Here is a 20,353-nt window from a genome sequence, read left to right on the forward strand (position 1 = left end):
CATTTTTTTCACAAATCCCATTTTATCCTTTGTTTTTAAACTCTAGCCATTTCCATTTCAATATTTTAACTCTAGCCACATTAACCCATTTCCAATTCTAGGCACATTAATATTTCAACTCGAGTCGCATTCCATTTAAACATTCATAAATCATGTTGTAGTACTTTTTAAAGGGCTAGGACCTGAGAACCATATCGCTAGCTACCCCTTCCCTTTTGTGATACCATATTCGTTGTTCTCCATTTTCCTTTTGCGATGGCAATATCACATATCATAAAGTGCCACCTTCGTCGGTATTGCATATCATAAAGTTCCCTACTAATTATCATATCGTAAGTCCCTCCTCAGCCTCACCAATTATGATATTTCCTTTGCTCTCCGATTGCAATAAGTCTCCCCTCACCAATTGTGATACTTCTCTCCCCACAAATTGTGATAAGTCTTGCTCACTGATTATGATAACTCCTCCCCCCACCGATTGTGATATCACAATTAAGGATTGCACAAACCATAAATCCCTCCTTTGCTGAACTCCCTTCTGACTCGTGATTGTGATGGACCCAAAAATTTATGTATTATGGTTTTGATAAATTTTAAGTCTGACATATTGGGAAATCACCATAAATCAGTATTAAAGCCCCTTTTTCCTTTCTGATGGCAATATGCAAGTCCTGGTTCTCGATATGATATTTTATGTATCATGCTTTATTGAAGTTCTGCATCCAGACAATCGATAAGAACTATGAAATATGGTGAAAAGGACCTGTCCTATATTGTGATTGCGATACCAACAGGCCTAGATCAGCGACCCAGATTGAATCGGCCCGGATCAGCAACCCCGGATCAAAGAGCATCAAAACATCCATTTCACTTCTACTTAGTGGGACACTGAGGGTATTTTTCGGCATATATCTAGTAGCACGATCATCAAACAGAATGTAGAGAAAAAAGGACAATGAAGACACTTTCAAACATGTTTTAATCAGAAAAAAACATGTCTACTAGCAGGAAAAATATCATTGCTCATTTGGAGGCCCAGAAACACCACAACGAGATTCAAAAGGCCAGATGTTCTAAATTTCTAAAAATATAGTGCCAACACTTCAAGAAGTTTCCCTAAATTATTGTAACAATTAGATAGGTTATGCTTAAGTGACTTCTATTTGTATTGAAACTCTTGTAAAACATAAATGTCCTTATAAAGGCTCAATCTTTTATTAGTCAAATAGGATTAGATCTTTTAGCTGTTGATCAAATCTAGTCCAGATGGTAGATTTTGTATAGGAGATATCACTCTATATATGTGTGGTTTCTTGACATTGAAAAGGGGAGGATCAATGCTGTGAGAACATCACTTTTGTATACTTTTCAATTAATAAAAATGTAGTTTGCAGCAATACTCTGTTTTAACTTGAGATTGATTTTTGGTTTCAGTTCCATCATATCATGCTTCTAGGTTGTTATCAATTTTCATAGCTTATTTGATTACTTGGAATTCAATGTTATATTGCTCTAACTTCCTTCAATTTGATTTGATTACTGTAAATGTCCATATTCACATTAAAAAACCAAAAAATGCCTGAGCTTCAACAAAACAATGTTGTTTGTAATTTATTTTCTTTAATTGACTCCATGCCCAATGGTGGTTGTTCTCACACTCTTTTTCCTGCAAAATCACATGAAATACAGAGTTAGCCATCTATATTTTTGATCTTATCATAGTCAAATTTTTAGGTATATTGAGAGAGCCCTCTAAGATTGGAAGGGCTAACTTCGAGTCAAAAGTTGGTTTGAAATAGTTACATTGGGTGGAAGGTTGACACAATTGAACCCTTTCCATCGCAGTGATAACATTTTGGTGCGTCTACCGGGAGCGAAAAGCTCCTTTTCCTGTATTTTCATTGAGTCTCTTCATTATGATTCTTGAGGGTAACAGGAAATCAGAGTTTTTTGAAGGTTGTGATATTACCCTGTAGACTCTAATCTCAAAAGATACAGAAGATTGAAGCTTCATGGTGGCTCAACTTCTTGAAGATAAATAACTTGAAGAAGTTCCAAGATGAGTTCTATTACAAGAACAATTGTCAAGTATGATCCTATGGAGCGGTCTCACAGATATGGTTTTTCAAATCCTATGCCTTATGTTGATTGGTCAACCCATCTACCCATGTTCAAATATGAAAATAAAGATTATCTTGGTCTACATTTGGTTAAATTCCATATACATGTATGTAGACTCAGGGTTGAGTTTCTTAAGGATTGTCTCATGAAGATGTTTATGGCTACTCTAGTAGACAAAGCTAGAGTATCGTATAAAGAGTTTCCATCAGGAAGCTTGTGTTCTATTAATTGTTTTCATAGAATACTTTTTGGACATTATGGGAAGTCTCATCCTTCATCACCATTGTTTTAATATTGTTGTAACTTTTGGAAAGGTTTCATTCGGCATCTCAAAAGTATTGATGATGATGTAGAATGTATGGATGATGAGGAGATGTTAGAGGCACTTTATGAATTTTCTTTTCAAGCTAGATGTCATGATGATCAAGAACTTTTTCAAAAAATAGATGTCCCTTATTTAGTTGAAGATGAAATGGATCAGCAATATGATAGTCAAGTCATATTACATGAAATCCATGAGGATTTGCACACTTTTCAATCTATATGCAATCAAAGCTATGATCCAAATCATTCAAATTGTTTTTCAACTCATTCCTTTTCTAAGATTTTATGTCAAGAATAAACTCAAGATCAGGCTATTGAAAATACATGCATGAAAGTTCTAAAAAGTAAGGTAACATGTGATGAAATTTATCTACCTAGACAAGAACTTTTTTCCATTGAAGATCATAATGATGTTGTCCAGGTTAAAGTGCATGAAAGTTCACTTTTAGGTAGACCTGAGTTACATGAAGAGATGAATATATAGGTTTTACCTATTCTATTTTAGGATCATCAAAATGACATGGATGATATGCATAATGTTTTTGGTATAAGAGTTGTTAGTTTTCAGAATCAAGATGACATTCCCCAAGAAAAACTACGGAAGGTTATATTTGATTTGTTTGATAATAAAACTCTAGCCGCATTAATATTTGAACTCTAGCCACATTCCATTTAAACATTCATAAATCATGTGATAGTCCTTTTTAAAGGGTTGGGACCTGCAAACCATATCACTATCAGGCCCTTCCATTTTGCGATGCCATATCTTCCCATCTCCCTTTTCCTTTTGCGATTGCGATATCACATATCATAAAGTCCCTCTTCCATAGATATCACATATTGCAAAGTTCCCCGTTGTTTATCATATTGTAAGTACCTCCTCAGCATCGTCAATTTCCATATTTCCTCCACTTATTGATTACAATAAGTCCCCCCTTGCCAATTGCGATAATTCTCTCCCTATCGATTGTGATAAGTCCCACTCGCCGATTGTGATAACTCCTCCCCCTATCGATTGTGATATCGCAATCAAGGAGCTCACAAATCATAAATCCCTCCTCCACCAAACTCTCTTTCAACTTGCAATTGCGATGGACCTGAAAGGTTATGTATTATGGTTTTGAGAACTTTCAAGTCTAGCATATTGGGAAATCACCACAAATCAAATTTTAAGCCCCTTTCCCTTTACGATGGTTATATGCAAGTCTTGTTACGAGATGCGATATTTTATGTATCATGCTTTATTAAAGTTTTTAATCCGAACAATCTCCAAGCACTATGAGATATGGTAAAAAGGCCCTCTCTTGTATTGCAATTGTGATACCAATAGACCCAGATTGAATTGGCCTGGATCAACAAGACCATATCAATGAGCATCAAAACATCTATTTGGTTTCTGCTCACAAGGACAGGGAGGGTATTTTTTGATGTATATCTAGTAGCATGATTATCAAATATAATGGAGAGAAGAGAGGAAAGTGAAGACACTTTCAAACATGTTTTAATTAGAAGACAACACGTTTACCCACATGATAAATAACATTTCTCATTTGAAGGCCTAAAAATAGCACAGCAGGACTCAAAAGGCCATATGTTCTGAATTTCCACAAATATAGTGTGAACACTTCAAATAATTTTCCTAAATTATTGTAACAGTTAGATAGGTTCTATTTAAGTGACTTCTATTTGTATTCAAACTCTCGTAAAACAAAAATGTCCTTATAAACGCTCAATGTTTTTATTAGTCAAATATGATTAGATCTCTTAGTCGTTGATTGAATCTAGCCCAGGTGGCAGATTTTGTAAAGGAGATCTCACTCTATATATGTGTGGTTTCTTGGCTTTGAAAATGGGGGGATCGATGATGTGAGAACACCACTTTTTTATACTTTTTAGTTGATAAGAATACAGTTTGCAGCAATACTCTGCTTTAACTTGAGATTCATTTTTATTTCAGTTCCTTCCTATCATGTTTCTATGTTGTTATTAGTTTTCATAGTTTATTTGATTACTTGGAATTCAATGTTATATTACTCCAACTTCCTTCAATTTTCCGTAATTATTGTAAATGTCCATATTTACATTAGTAAACCAAAAAATTCTTCACATTCCACAAAACAATGTTTTTTGTAATTGATTTTCTTTAATTGACTCCATGCCCGATGGTGGTTGTCCTCACACTCTTTCACCTGCAAAATCACATGAAATACAGAGTTATCCATCTATATTTTTGAGCTTATCATAGTCAAATTTTTATGTATATTGAGAGAGGCCTCTTAGATTGGAAGGGCTAAATTTGAGTCAAAAGTTGGTTTGAAATAGTTGCATTGGGTTGAAGGTTGACACAACCCAACCCTTTCAATCCTAGTGATAACACTATGAATACCTACAAAACCAAGGTCATGATATCCAAAATATCACCTATAATAGTTTAATTCATGACAACAACTACTTGGCAAATGTTACTTCATACAAATACTTGGGTATTGGCATCCACTGCAATATCAATTGGAATTATAACATTGAGAAAAGGATAAGTGTAGGTTGTAAAGTTTACTATGGGCTTGAAAATGATTGTAAGTTGGTATATTTTTAGATTTGGGATAAACAAATATCCTCCTAAAGACTCTTTTCATTCTCATTGTTTTATATGGATGTGAGGTTTCTAGCTGTAGTATATCCAACCCTTCATAGAGGAAGATTGAAAAAATCCAAAAGTATTTTATAATATAAAACCTCAATATTAAAGGAAATCATCCCTATCCTATCCTCCTGATTGAAGAAAGACATTCCTACATTGAAAGCTTGTTTATGACTAGTTTTCATATGGAAAAGAAGAAGCCATACAACATGGATGGAAAGAGTTTTCCTAAAATTAATTTTAACTCTAGCCAAAATACCCACCTTAAAATAGAGCAAGGATGGCATAGGGATGGCTAGTATTGGTTATATCATTAGGGAATAAAGGATATGTTACACTAAATTTTGTCACCATGATTGTCAATTCAGATCTCTCGACATTTGATGAGTGTCTCAAGTGAATCCCTTATGAAGCTTGAAGTAAAACAATCTCAGGGACAAAATGAATTTTCGGTTTCACTACTTAAAAATCATTTTTGATTATCTGCGTAATTTTCCTAGCCATTACCCATGCATGTGGATGTTTTACCATTGTGGTCCTCATAATTATGCACACTGTCTTCCACTGTAAATTTCGCAATCTTGTTCGCTCAAGTAAAAATAAAAAGTAAAGTAATAGAAGCTTTGATGGAGGAATCTTATCCAAATTGGAAAAAACAATCTACTAAATACCTACACCTCATGCCTTGGTTCATGGAGCTAATCTCCTCCTCTTAAGCATCATATCCCTTGAGAAGAGGAATTACAAACCTCCTCCTCTCGCCCATAAATTAAGCACAATACTAGAGAATGAAAGAATGGAAGATACCATTGGCCCCTGAATCCCCCAGCTGGGGGGGATCGACCCCCCCGAAACCCCACAGGGGGGACAAGTCCCCCCCACACCCCCCCACATGGAGGGGTGTACAATCTTCTTGGGGTATACATCTAGCTGAAAGGAAGACCTCTAAATAATCATGCTCCACACCCAACAATCTCCCACTTGGAGAATGATTGTAGCAACTCCACTCTTGTTTCATTTGTTGGATAATGACTCCTCTTTGGACCTGGCTATTTCTCACCATATTCTCAATTGAAACTGAGCATATTCTTAGTTTCTCCCTGGTTACAACTTTTTTTAGCATAACTATAGGATTCTGGCTAGTGTGTATCTTTTCCAGCTTCAACTTTCCATCGTCCAACACTGATCGTATGAAATGGTACTTGAGTTGTATGTGTTTAGTCCTGGAATGAAATGCTGAGTTATTTTCAAGATGAATGGCACTCTCGCTATCACTGTATAATGTGCCCATATCATGCTTCTTACACAATTCACCCATAAACCTTTGTAACCAAATCTTCTTTACTAGCCTCTGTAGCAGCAACATACTCTACTTCTGTTGTTAAAAGTGCAACAACACTTTGGATTTTTGAAACCCAACTGATAGTTGTTCCACCTATAGTAAATACATATCCTGTAGTGCTCCTCCTGTTATCTCTGTCACCTACCATATCTGCATCAACATATCCGTGTAAAGAAATGTTTGAACCACCAAAGCATAATGCTTGACTTGTGGTACCTTTCAAATATCTGAGAATCCATTTCACTACCATCCAATGTTCCTTTCCTGGATTGTTCATGTACCTGCTTACAACTCCCACTACATGTGCAATATTAGGCCTTGTGCAAACCATTGCATACATTAAGTTTCCAACTGCTGATGCATATGGAACTTTAGACATATAATCCATGTCTTCTTAGGTCTTTGAGCACATTTCCTTACTAAATTTGAAATGGCTAGCAAAAGGTGTACTAACTAGTTTTGCATTGTGCATATTAAATCTTTTCAACATCTTTTGTATGTGCTCATTCTGAGACAATGTTAGTTTGCAATTTTTCCTGTCTCTAGTTATTCTCATACCAAGGATTTGTTTTGCAGCTCCCAAATCCTTCCTTGCAAATGAATTTTCCAATTTTCTTTTGAGCACATTTATTTCCTGCATGTTAGACCCTACAACAAGCATGTTATCCACATAAAATAACAATATAATATAGCGGCCATCATTTTTCTTTTTTAGATAAACACAATGATCAGAGTGACATCTTGTATAACCTTGTTTAGACATAAACTTGTCAAATTTTAGATACCACTACTTTGGATCCTGTTTTAAGCCATACAAGCACTTCTTCAACCTGCACACTAGTTTCTCCTTCCCTTTTACCTCATATCCTTGTGGCTACTACATGTATATCTCTTCCTCCAAATCCCCGTGGAGAAATTCTATCTTTACATCTAACTACTCAGGATGCAAATCTTCAACTGCTACTAGACTTAAAATGGTTCTAATTGAAGTCATTTTAACAACAGGAGAAAATATTTCATCAAAATCAATATGTTTCTTCTGTGCAAACCCCTTCACCACAAGTCTAGCTTTGTACCTCTGTTTTGCTCCATCTTCTTCCTTTAGCCTGTAAACCCATTTATTCTACAATATAGTTTTACCTACAGGCAACCTGACTAAGTCCCAATTCTGGTTATGCATTAAGGAGTCCATCTCTTCTTCCATGGCTAGCTCCCACTTCTTCCTACTTTCAACCTGCATTGCTTCTTTATAACATTCAGGTTCACCAGAATCAGTCAATAATAAATAATATAATGAAGGAGAGTATCGTTCAGGGGGTATACTTATCCTGGTAGATCTTCTAACACTACTTTTAGGTGTTTGGGGTGCCTGTTGTTGTTGTGGTAGTTGCTGTTGTTATCGTTGTTGATTATTATTATTTACAGGCACCTTTACTTTTTCAGTGATCTCATCAATAACTGTGTATTCATTGTTTTCTTTTCCCTATTTCTTTTCCTGCAACTGATTCTTATATAAGACCTTTTCATTGAATATTACATCTCTGCTCCTAATGATTTTGTGATTTTCATAATCATATAAGCGATAACCAAATCATTAACACAATATCCAATAAAGGTACATTTCTTTGATTTTTCCTCAAGCTTTGCTCTATTTTCTTTATTAATATGGACAAAGGTCTCACAGCCAAAAGGCTTTAAAAAAGAGTAGTTTACCTTTTTACCTATCCATGCTTCCTCTGGAACACCACCATCCAAGGAACTTGAAGGCCCTTTTTTATTAGATAAATAACAGTATCTACAGCATCTGCCCAAAACTATAAAGGCAATCCTGCATGCAATCTCATGCACCTTGCACGCTCCATGATTGTTCTCTTCATCCTTTCTAACACACCATTTTCTTGTGGTGTTCTTCGAACTGTATTCTCTCTACAAACTCCATGCTCTAAACAATACCTATCAATATCTTTGCTGCAATATTCACCTCCATTGTTTGATTTGAGACACTTGAATTTCTTTCCTGTCTCAATCTCAACCAAAGCTTTCAATTTCTTGAAAGTATAAAATACATTAGATTTATTCTTAATACAATAAATCCAAGTTTTTCTAGTTGCATCATCAATAAAAGTAACATAATAATGAGAGCCACTGAGAGATGATACTTGAGCAGGTCCCCATACATCTATATGCACAAGCTCTAATTTTTCGCTCTTATTTTCTTTCCCAACTCTAAGAAATCTGAATCTCTTCTGTTTTCCATAAATTCAATTCTCACAGAAGTCCAAATCAACATTCTTCAAACCCGTCATCAAATTCCTTGAGTGAAGAATTTTCATCCCCTTCTCACTCATGTGTCCGAGCCTATGATGCCATAATGTTGAATTTTCCCTTTAGAAGTTAAAGCATTAACAGAGTTAGAAATACTATCACATAAATACAATGTACCAACCTTTTCACCTTTTTCTATTACCAGGTATTCTTTGGTGACTTTCCAAGCTTTATCTGTGAAAGTTGTCACACAACCTTCACCGCCTAACTGCCCTGTTGAAATCAGATTTTTCTTCATATCTCAAACATGCCTTACCTCCTTTAGTAGCCATTGGTTTCCATTCTTCTATTTTACAAGAACCTTACCCATTCCAACAATTTTACAAGGTTTATCATTACCCAAACAGACTTGTCTAAAATCTCCTTAAACATAGTCATGAAAATATTTCTTATCAGGTGTGGCATGGAATGAGGCCCTTGAATCTACCACCTAGGAATTAGTAATTTTTTCGGAAGAAAGAATCAAAGCATCTTGTAACACCTCACTTGTCACATTTTCTTCATGATTATTTTCTTATTGTGCATCTCCTTCTTTTCCCTTCCGAGATCTACAGTCTTTCTTAGGTGTCCATTCTTTCCGCATTTCCAGCACACTATCCTCGATCTGGACTTGGATCTGCCTTTCCTTGATTTAATGCGATATCTTGAGCTCTTTCCTCTTTCCATTTTTCTTCCCCTAGAGTCTGCACTTAAAGCATTACCCAATGTCTCACCGGAGATTTTCCATTGCATTTCCTCACTAAGGATAGAACCGACAACATCATCAAACTTTAAAGTACTAGATCCAGAAACAGAGTTACTAATGGCCATTACTAAACCATTCCAACTTTCTGGCAATGAGCACAAGAATAACATAGCTCTAACTTCATCATCAAAGTTTACCCCTACAGAACTTAACTGACTTGTAACTTTATTAAAATCATTTAAATGGTCTGCAACAGATCCACCTTCCGACATCTTCATATTGAATAACCGTTTCATAAGAAATACCTTGTTTGAGGCCAGGGGTTTTTCATATAGTTTTGCCAACACCTTAATCAAACCCTCTGTCATTGTTTCCTTCGAAATGTTGAAGGTGACCGATGCTACGAGGCACAACCGTACTATTCCGAGTGCCTTTCCATTAAGAAAGTTCCATTATTCATCTGTCATACCCGTTAGCATTTTTTTTTTCTGCCCAACGGTAGGTACAGATCTTTTTGATATAGATAATCTTCCATCTACATCTTCCACAGTGAGAAGTTTTGGCTGTTAAATTTCTCGACCCTAAACTTACCATCTTCTTCCATTGCTCACACTCAAACCAAGAACCCTTCTCTCCTACGAGTTTGTCGGCCAAATAGACCTTCAGCTTTGATACCAGTTTTTAGAAAATTGTATATTACAGAGCAATGGAACACATAGAATATAGCAGAAATATAAACATAGAAAATGCATAAAACCAGAGAGACATAGATATATGTGGTTCACCTAGTTTGGGCTACGTCCACCTCAAACAGCCAATCCTTCCTTTTTATTATCCAGCAAAATGAAGAGACACAACCTACAGCAGATACACTATAATATCCTCTATTTTCTCTCACAAATTGCCTCTTTATTTCTCACTCGGAGAATACACATCTATTACACAGCCTCGATACAATGACCTCATACAAAGAGAGGGGATTGCCTTCTAGGGAAAAAAACCCTAAACTAAACATAAGTTCTACCATCAAATCATCCGCTTAATGAATGGCCCAGATTGATTAGAAATTACTATACTTTTACAAGGCAATTTTACATCTGTTTTTAGCTTTGGCAGCACTACCCCCGAAAACCTCGCTGGGGGACCACTGGCCCCCGGACCCCTTAGTCAGGGGGGATCAGCCCCCCTGAACCCTCGCAGGGGGGACAAGTCCCCCCCGCACCCCCCCACATGGAGGGGTGTACAATCTTCCTGGGGTATACATTTGGATGAAACAAAGAACTCTAAATAATCGTGATCCACACCCAACACTGATTTTGGGTCTAAAGAGATTATCGTTAAGGGAAGGAATGAATACCATTAGAAGAGGCTTTTGACATCAAGGAAATGAGGTTGTAAGCTTGTTCTCCTTTGAATTTAATACAAAGTAGTTTTCCTTTCCTAATTTCATCTATTTTGACATTATTTGTGAGATTCGTTGATCACTCACATGGTATATAAACGATTATCGATTCAACTATATGATGTATTTTAAGATAGGGATTTCATTTACGTTTGATTTTATATGCTAGATGCTTCGATCCCTTCAAATTATTTTGTATATGTAGATCTCTTTTAGAGCATCATGGAGAAGTTTTGGAAAGCATTGGGAAAGTCTCTAAGGAATTCAGGGAAAGCTGGCTCTAGAAAGCACTAAAAGGACCTCTACAAGTGCATTGTTAATAGGTAAGTGATTCTTCACATACTCTATGTTTCATGTTTTAGTTATAGGCTAAGAAAAGGTAGAAATTATTTTGATGCTTTTTTGTTGGAAATCTACGGAGATCCTTCTTATATGCAGGAAGTGATTTGTACTCCTACCAAAATTAACGACCATACTGGGGAATGAGAGTGCTTCATTTTATCTTGTTGTGACCCTTGACACCTTTAGACCCTTCTAAGAATTAAAATTTCTAGTTTGAGACCTTTGCTTTTATTTTTTCTTAAGTTTTTAGGTCTGCAAAGTTTTCCGTTAACAATATAGTGCAAATTTGTGCAGTTTTCTATGGTTCCCAGTGCACAGCCACACTAAATTGAACTAGTTACCTATGAAACCTTGTAAAATTTTTAAAAAACTAGGCTTTCTCTCATTTAAGTCTATATTTTTTGATTTTATGATTTCTTAAGCTTGTTTATAATCTCATAGAGTCTTTGTCAATTTCATTGGTTGTTTTGAATTTTATTTTTAATAAATTCTTAATTTTATTTCCTTTGGTCATTACTCAAAGGTTTTTCTTAGTTTCTTAACAATTTTTGCATATTTTTTCTTTCATTTTTGCAAAAAAAAATCCCTCTCAATCGTCCAGGGGGCTTGGGGGGGGGGGGGGGGGGGGGGGCGAAGGAGTTGAATTCTGTCTAAGTGTTAATCACCTTTGAGTGTCATCAATTTTGATCATTGGAATTTTCACCCAATTTCCCTTACTTGCACTTAATTGGTTCTTTAATTACATTGGTGAAGGAACATGGTAAGAATATGCATCCCACAAATGTAGATGAGGGCACTTATGTCAATAGTTTATCCTCAACCTCTTGGAAAGCCTTCAGTTCCCCTTAGCTTGCGCTTATTACACAGAATATGTTATTTTTTAACAAAACCATTAGTGAACCTTCCTAACTTACCTATTACTCTTGAAGGAAAAACTTTCTATATTGATCTTATCATAGTCCAAGTTCCCTTTGATTTCAATTTGCTCCTTGGGAAAGACTATGTCTATGCCATGAAAGTTGTCATGTCCACGCTCTTTCAAGTGATGTCTTTCCCTAATAATGGAAAAATTGTGACTATTGACCAGCTTTAGTTCATTGACCTTGATTCGACTACCATCCATCAAACATCCCTTAATGTTCCTTATATGCAAGTGGTATCTACCCCACCATAGGTTAATTATGTGGAAATTGGTCCCATGTTTTCAGTTACCGATGTAAATGAGCCTCTCACTATTTGATCCACTTATTTTGACTCAAATATGGTATCTTCAATGGGAACATTTGAACTTGATTTCATTATCTCGATTGATTCCCTTAACATGTTTTCCTTCCAAAGAAGTATTCATCCTTCTGATGAAGACCTTTTGGAAGCCATGATTGGGGAGTGTCCCTTGTCTTGTGTTTCTTCCAAATGGAAACCATGATCAAGATTCCTATGTGGGCATTTATTTTACTGTGCCAACCTTGTTAAAAAAAGAAACATGTTCCGATTAGGATGGTTCTTTTACTGTGTCAACTACATTAAAAAATGAAACACATCCCTACGAGGATTGTTCTTTTACTATTTCCACCTCATTAGAAAATGAAAAAGGTCCCTATGAGGATGGTTCTTTTACTGTGTCAACCTCGATAAAAAATGAAACAAGTACCTATGAGGATGGTTCTTTTACTGTGTCAACCTCGTTAAAAAATGAAATAGGTCCCTATGAGGATAGTTCTTTTACTATGTCAACCTCATTAAAAAAAATGAAACCGCTACATATGAGGATAGTTACTTTACTGTGCCAACCTTGTTAAAAAATGAAACAGATCCTATGAGGATTGTTCTTTATCTGTGTCAACCTCATTAAATAATGAAACAGGTCCTCATGAGAATAGTTCCTTTTGTGTCAATACCATTAAAAAATGAAAAATGGTTCCATGAGCATAGTTCCTTCAATTGTGTCAAGCATGTTAAAATATGAAACATAGTTCCATGAGCATATTTCCTTTTCTTGTGTCAAGCTCGTTAAAAAATGAAATAAGGTTCCATGAGCATAATTCTTTTCTTGTGTCGAGCTTGTTAGAAAATGAAACAAATCCTCCCCTAATTAAGTTGAGTCTTTCAACTGATCTCGTAAATGAATCTTCATTTCATCCACCTCTTAGTAACCAATAGTTTACTCAGGTGCATCAATTGAAGTTTGGGGGGCATGTACCTCTATAGGTTATTCTTAGGGGGCATTAAAACTTATCTCAAGCATTGTTTTCGCTCTATTTCAAGCTTGTGTAAAAATCAAACCACTCTCAATCATAGTTTTTCTCTGTTTCAAGTTGTTATAAAAATGAAAATTATTTGTGAGTCCATTTTGGTTATTATTTTCAAGACTCGTTAAACTCACGAAAATCCTGCGCATCTTTTGCTATATTTTTCATTCTCGTAAAACGTGCATGAAAAGGTAGAGTTCCTTTTGTCTTTTCGTGCTCATTAATTAAGTTGAAAGTATGTGACAACGAGTAAACTTTTATCACTTCTTTGAACTCGGTAAAACTTACAAAAAACCAAAACCCCAGAGTTACCTTTAAGCTCTTTTTTGACTCTCGAAATAGGAAAATATTGTTGAGTATGCTTATTTGCTTCAAACTCATTAAATAAAATGAAAACAAGTCTACTTGATATAAGTTTAACCCTTTTACGAATCATGTGAAATATTTACAGAAAAGGTGTGCTTTGACTAATCATGGTCAAAAGAGTTCTCTCCTGCATTATTTTACCCTTTTCCGGGCTTAAGAGACGAAATTTATGAAAAAGGACATCTTAGAGTTTACTAATGTTTTTCTTCGGAGTCCCTAGATATGAAAAACACAGAGCTTTACTTTCTCTAGGTTTGTTAAAATTTATGTTAAAAGAGCTCAATGAGTTTTCTTTTTATATCTTTTCAAACTCTTTAAATGTGAAAATGACATCGAGTTACCCCTTCACTGGTCTCGTAAAATGTAAATAGAGCAAGTCTGATTAACCATGACTAAACCAAACCACTGCTTCCTAGGGTTCATTAAAAATACTTTGAAGGACTCATTCGAAGGATGAGCTTACAAGAAAATCACAAGATTGTATAAAAATAAGGAGGTAATTTCTAGTAATGGTGGGGAAAATTTTGGAAAGAAAAATTATTTTTGTATTGTAAGAAGGAAATATATCGCTCTTGAACATGACACTGCATAACCTTTGTGCCTGGGTTTGGAAATTCATTTACCTCTGAATTGGTCATACCTCATTGAAAGTCTTTAAACTGGTTTCTAGTCTTATTTTTGAGTGAAATGTTACCAAGTCAAAATGTCATGTCACCAATATGTTCAAGAGAAGTTAAAACTTAGTTGAAATTACCTTGTAATTCATAGCCCTTGATCATGTGGCCATCCCTGAGTCAGTCCTAAATCACTGCAAATTTTTTCTTGAAAACCTGACATGAGTTTCGTGTAGCAGGCCCTCCTGTGACAGATTATTTCCTATTAACCTAAACTCATTATATAGGAAGTTGGTTTAGAAACATCTTTTAGTACCTTGAAGCTAGAATGCCTCAATGGTAGATTTGTGTTTGAATTTAAGACATTTAATCACACTTCAAATATTCTGCTAGAGTGCATTGAGAACCATTGTCATTATTGGTGGTTTCTCTTGCACTTGTTAACGATTTACATCATTTATCGGTGGTCATGTGGTTTCTACCATGTTCGAATTCAATACCTTTACTCACATGGTTAGATTCATACATTGAGAGATGGTGATGAAGGTCCCTGCTCTAGTTTCATCCATCCAGATAGCATCAAGTTATTAAATATTCATGATTGTAAATTTAGATTTGTTGATGGTTGCATCCTTATTGTGTCTTATGTTGACATGGATCTTCAAATGTATTTCCATTCTGATTCTTCGAGATACTTGTACTCTGAGAATTGGAATGCCTACCTTAGTGATGTTTATATGAAAGCATGATATGGTAATCCATGATTGTTTGTTTCAAGTCTTCAACCAATTGGTCTCTGATCTGAAACTTTGACATGATAAAGTGCTTCAGTCGTCGAAAATATTTGTTGTCTTTGCACTTTAGGGGGCAATTTGTTACACTAAATTTTGTCACCATGACTATTGATTTGTATCTCTCACCATCCGATGAGTGCCTCAAGAAATTCCCCTATGAATCTTGAAGCAAAACAATACTAGGGATAAAAGGAATTCTGGGTTGCACTGCTTAAAATCCATTTTTGAGTATCTGCGCAATTTTCCTAGTCATTAACTCTGCATGTGAAATTTTTACCATTGTGGCCTACACAATTATGCACATTATCTTCCATTATAAACTGCACAATTTAGTTCACACAAATAAAACTAAAAAAGCAAATTCTAGAAGCTTTAATGGAGGAATATTATCCAAATTAGAAACCCCGAACTACTACATACCTACCCCTCATCCCTTGGTTCATGTAACTAATCTCCTCCTCTTAAGCATAATATCCCTTCAAATGAGGAATTAGAAACCTCCTCCTCTTGCTTATAAATTGAGCACAAGACTAAATGATGGGAGTGACTTGGATTTGTAAACTTACGATGTTGATTTTAGGTCTGAAGAGCTTGTCATTAAGGGAAGGAATGAAGATGTTAGGTCCCTATCATACTAGTGTAACCCCTTATTATTATTAGTGCAACCCCCTTATTATATTGTTTGGCCCATTTAGTCCCCATATTGTTATTATTGTGCCCCATAGAAGCCCATTATTGTTATTGCTGTGCCCTTACATTATTATTGTTATGTCGACTCTGATTATATTATGACCCCTTAAACTCCTATATATAGAAAGGAAGCCTTGTCATTTGTATCATCCAAGAATTGTTCATTTGTATAATGTAAAGGAGGATTCCCCCTTGATGAGGCTAATTTTGAAGTCATTGATCTATCTTTTATATCTTTTTGTGAGCTAGTTTCTTAACATTTGGTATTAGAGTTTTGGATTATAGAGTTTCATTGGTCGAAACAGGTCATTGTGGAATTTTCATTATACCATTTTTTCTGTGATGTTTCAGAAGCTAAAAAAAGAAACTCATTAGATCTGAAATCTCACTACACCTCGGCTCTGAATTTCAGATATTTCCATGTTATATTTTCAGAGATATGATTTGAGGAACTTAGGGTTTTTCCAAGCTCCAAAATTCCATCTCAAATAGGTCATCGTGACATTTTCACTATAATTAGTTTTCTACGAAGATTCAGACTTTGACATTAAAATCCATTTGATCCGAAATATTGGTGAAGATCAAGGCTAAATTTAAGATCTTGTTTTGCTATGTTGTCAGAGATATTATCTAAGCAATTTAGGGTTTCGCCAGGCTCCCAAATTACATCCAAAACATGTGACCTTGGGAAAATTGTCATAACTTTCTCCCTAAGCATCATATTGAAATTGCGTAAGAAGTTATAGAAAGAGGATAGAATGTATTGTGTTGTGTATTGTTTTTAGGTCTAAAGGTTGATATGGTGACACGTTGAACTTCGTACAAGTTCACTCTACTAAACCAATCTATAATTAGGTCATTTTACAAGAGGTGGCATAACTCTTCCTTGAAGAATCCAATATTGATCAGAATGGTGGGGTTAGAAAGAGGACATAGAGAGATAACATGGGGTGCAACTGCAAAAATGGGAGATTTGAAATTACAGAGTTACAGTGGTTTGAAGATCGAACGCCTAAAATCGAGAAAAAGTGATATGAGGAAGTTTGAGGGCAAGGATCTGGTAAATTTGATATTACAAATAGAGCAATATTTTGATCTACATGGTGTATAATTGTTACAAAAGGTATATATTTCATCTTTATATTTAGAATCGAATAAATTTTTATGGTATAAAGGGATTTGTTCTCGTAAACCACTTGTCACTTGGTTAATTTTCAAGGAGGAAATGATAGCACATTATGAGGATACAAAGAGAAACACCTTCTTTTGCCAATTGTTAAATCTCAAACAAAAGGGTTCAATGGAAGAGCACATTGAGGACTTCCAAAAATTGAATATAAGGTTAAATGATATTCCAGAGAAGAAAATGATCATGTCTTCATAACGACTTTAAAGGATAACATTTAACATGAGGTTCATCTTTGGGAATCTAATTCATTGGAGAAGGAATTCAAGTTGGCAAGAAAAAATGAAAGCAGAATTATGGAAACAATGAATCCTACCACTCATAACTATAAATATGGAAGTGTTTTTTCTCCTAGCCTTGCATAAACTACAAGTTTTACACCACAACAATTGGAAGAAAAAAGAGAAAAAGGGCTTTGTTACAGTTGCGATAGTAAACACAATAAAGGTCATAAGTGTGTTGAGAAGAAATTATTTTACATAGATTTGGAAGAGGAGGAAGAAAAGGATCAAGAAATTTCAAAAGAAGAGGATATACACCAGGAACCAACCCTAGAGAAAGAAGAAATGAATTTGACCATATCTTGTAAAGAATTGCCAAGAATTACCACTCCTCAAACTCTCAACATAGAAGGACATATCACGAAGAAAAAGGTTCAATAAGTGAAAGATCACATCAAGAATCAAGAAATGAATATGACCATATCTTATAATGCATTGGCAGGAATTACCACTCCTCAAACTCATAAGATAGAATGACATATCAAGAAGAAAAAGGTTCAAGCAGTGAAAGATCACATCGAGCATCAACAACATGTTCTCCAACTTCTAAAGGATAACCCCACTTTAGTGAAGAATAGAATGAAAAAATAGGTAGATCAACATTGTAATGAAATAAGTTTTGCTATAGGCGACTGGGTACTTTTACAAATACAACCATACAAACAAATGTCCCTCAAGCAAGCTAAGAAGGATAATAAACTATCGTCAAAGTATTATGGTCCATACAAGGTGTTACAAAATATTGGTGCTATGGCATACAAATTGTTGCTTCCTACATCTTCCCAAGTGCACCCAGTTTTCCATGTTTCATGCTTAAAGAAGCTTATAGGTGAGAAGCTCCCAGTTCAAACAATGTTGTCAAAACATGACGAGGAAGGAAAATTCATATTATAACTTGAAGCAGTCATGGAACAAGAACTTGACAGCTACAAAATTGATCAATTTCGGAGTATCTCATAAAGTGGAAGAACTTACCCACTGAAGATTCCACATAGGAGGACAAGAATTTTATACAGAAGCATCCATAACTACTCAAGCATTGAGGACAACACTTTTTGAAGGAGAGCAGCATGTTAGGTCCCTATACTACTAGTGTAATCCATTATTGTTATTAGTGCAACACCCTTATTAAATTGTTGTGCCCATGTACTCCCCATATTGTTATTATTGTGCCCCATAGAAGCCCATTATTGTTATTTTTGTGCCCTTACATTATTATTGTTATTTCATCTCTAATTATATTGTGACCCCTTAGACTCCTATATATAGAAAGGAGGTCTTGTCATTTGTATCATCGAAGAATTGTTCATTTGTGTAATGTAAAGGAGGTTGCCCCCTCAAAGAGGATGTTTTTGAAGTTGTTGATCTATCTTCTCTATCTTTTTGTGAGTTGGTTTCTTAATAGAAGACCATTGGAAGAGGCTTGTGTCATCAAGGCAACTAGGTTGTAAGCTTTTTCTCCTTTGAATTTAATACAAAGTTGTTATTCTTTCCTAATTGCATCTATTTCGCTGTTATTTGTGAGGTTCATTGATCACTCGCATGCTTTGTAACTGATTATTGATTCAACTATATGTTGTACGTTAAGTTAGGGATTTCACTTACCTTCTATTTTATATGTGAGATGCTTCGATCCTTTTAAATATTTTTGTTTATCTGGATCTCTTTTGGAGAATCATCGAGAAGTTGTGGAAAGCATTGGGAAATACTTTAAGGCATTGAGGAAAACCTCGATGTGGAAAGCACTAAAAGGACATTTTACAAGTAGATTGCTATTAGGTATGTGATTCTTCATGTACTACATCTTTCATGTTTCAGTTATAGGCTAAGGAAAGGTAGCAATGCTTTTGATGTTTGTTACTAGCTTTTGTTGGAAATCTAGGGAGATCCTTATTGTCTGTAAGAAATAATTTGTCCACCTAACATGAGAAGATTATCTTATAGAATTTGGAAAATATTAAAAGTATTATTACTTCCAAATTTAAGGAGAAATTTGTGGGACAATAAAGAGGTGAGGATGGAAAAGAAACTACGATATCATAAGGAGGTGTTTAATCCCAATCTCAAAAACCAAATTTTCTTTTTATCTCAATTAGTGCTAAGAATAAAAAGAAAATTTCCCTTATGAGAACTAATTATCATGACCTTCATAGTGAAACTCAATTTTGGTTGATTCCCAAAATTCCATAGGATGAAAGAGTTTTTCACTTGTGTGATCTCGGGAGTGTTGAAAATGAAAAATCACATTCTATCAGATTTTGTATCCTATACTGATATTCAATATAATTTTCAAAATATTTCACACTACCATCCTTATTAACCTTTTAACTCGACAAATAACTCAACAAAACAATGGTTCTTTTTTATCAAAGAAATAAAATGTTAAATTTTTTTAATTATTTTGTTACATTTTTAAAATCTCGTAAACTGTATAAATCTTTGCAAATCTTAATTATCATCGTGATCATCATCATATTATACTTATATTATTAATAAAATTAAATATTATTTTGTTGAATTGAGGCTTTTGTGATCCATATCAAGTTTATGAGAGATTTTTTGGCGTAAATCACATGATATTTCATTTGTCGACGCATTTCGAACCAACCAGTGTCGTTCATTGTCAGGACAAGTTGAAGAATCCGATCTAGATTGCAAGTTAAATAGTCAAAGCAGAACATCCAATGGCTATACTATTTGACTAGGCAATAGCTATATTGACTAACTGATGGCTATATTTGACTAGCAAATGGCTAGTTGGACTAGACCCAGGGAAAAGCGGGAAATAACTATATTTAATTAAAAATAAAAATAAAAATATGTTAAAGTTAAGGATTTAAATAATTATTAAATTAATAGATAGTTATACTATTATTGAATTAAAAGTTAAAGGGGATATATGAATTTACATAAAAGGTATTAACTATTCTATATTTATTTTAATTTTTATTATAAATATACATATATATATCTAAATATTAAAATAAATTA

Source organism: Pinus tabuliformis, chromosome 5_2 (assembly GCF_031772625.1).
Source record: "Pinus tabuliformis cultivar Carrire ecotype Pingquan chromosome 5_2, CPIR1, whole genome shotgun sequence".
Taxonomy (NCBI): Eukaryota; Viridiplantae; Streptophyta; class Pinopsida; order Pinales; family Pinaceae; genus Pinus; species Pinus tabuliformis.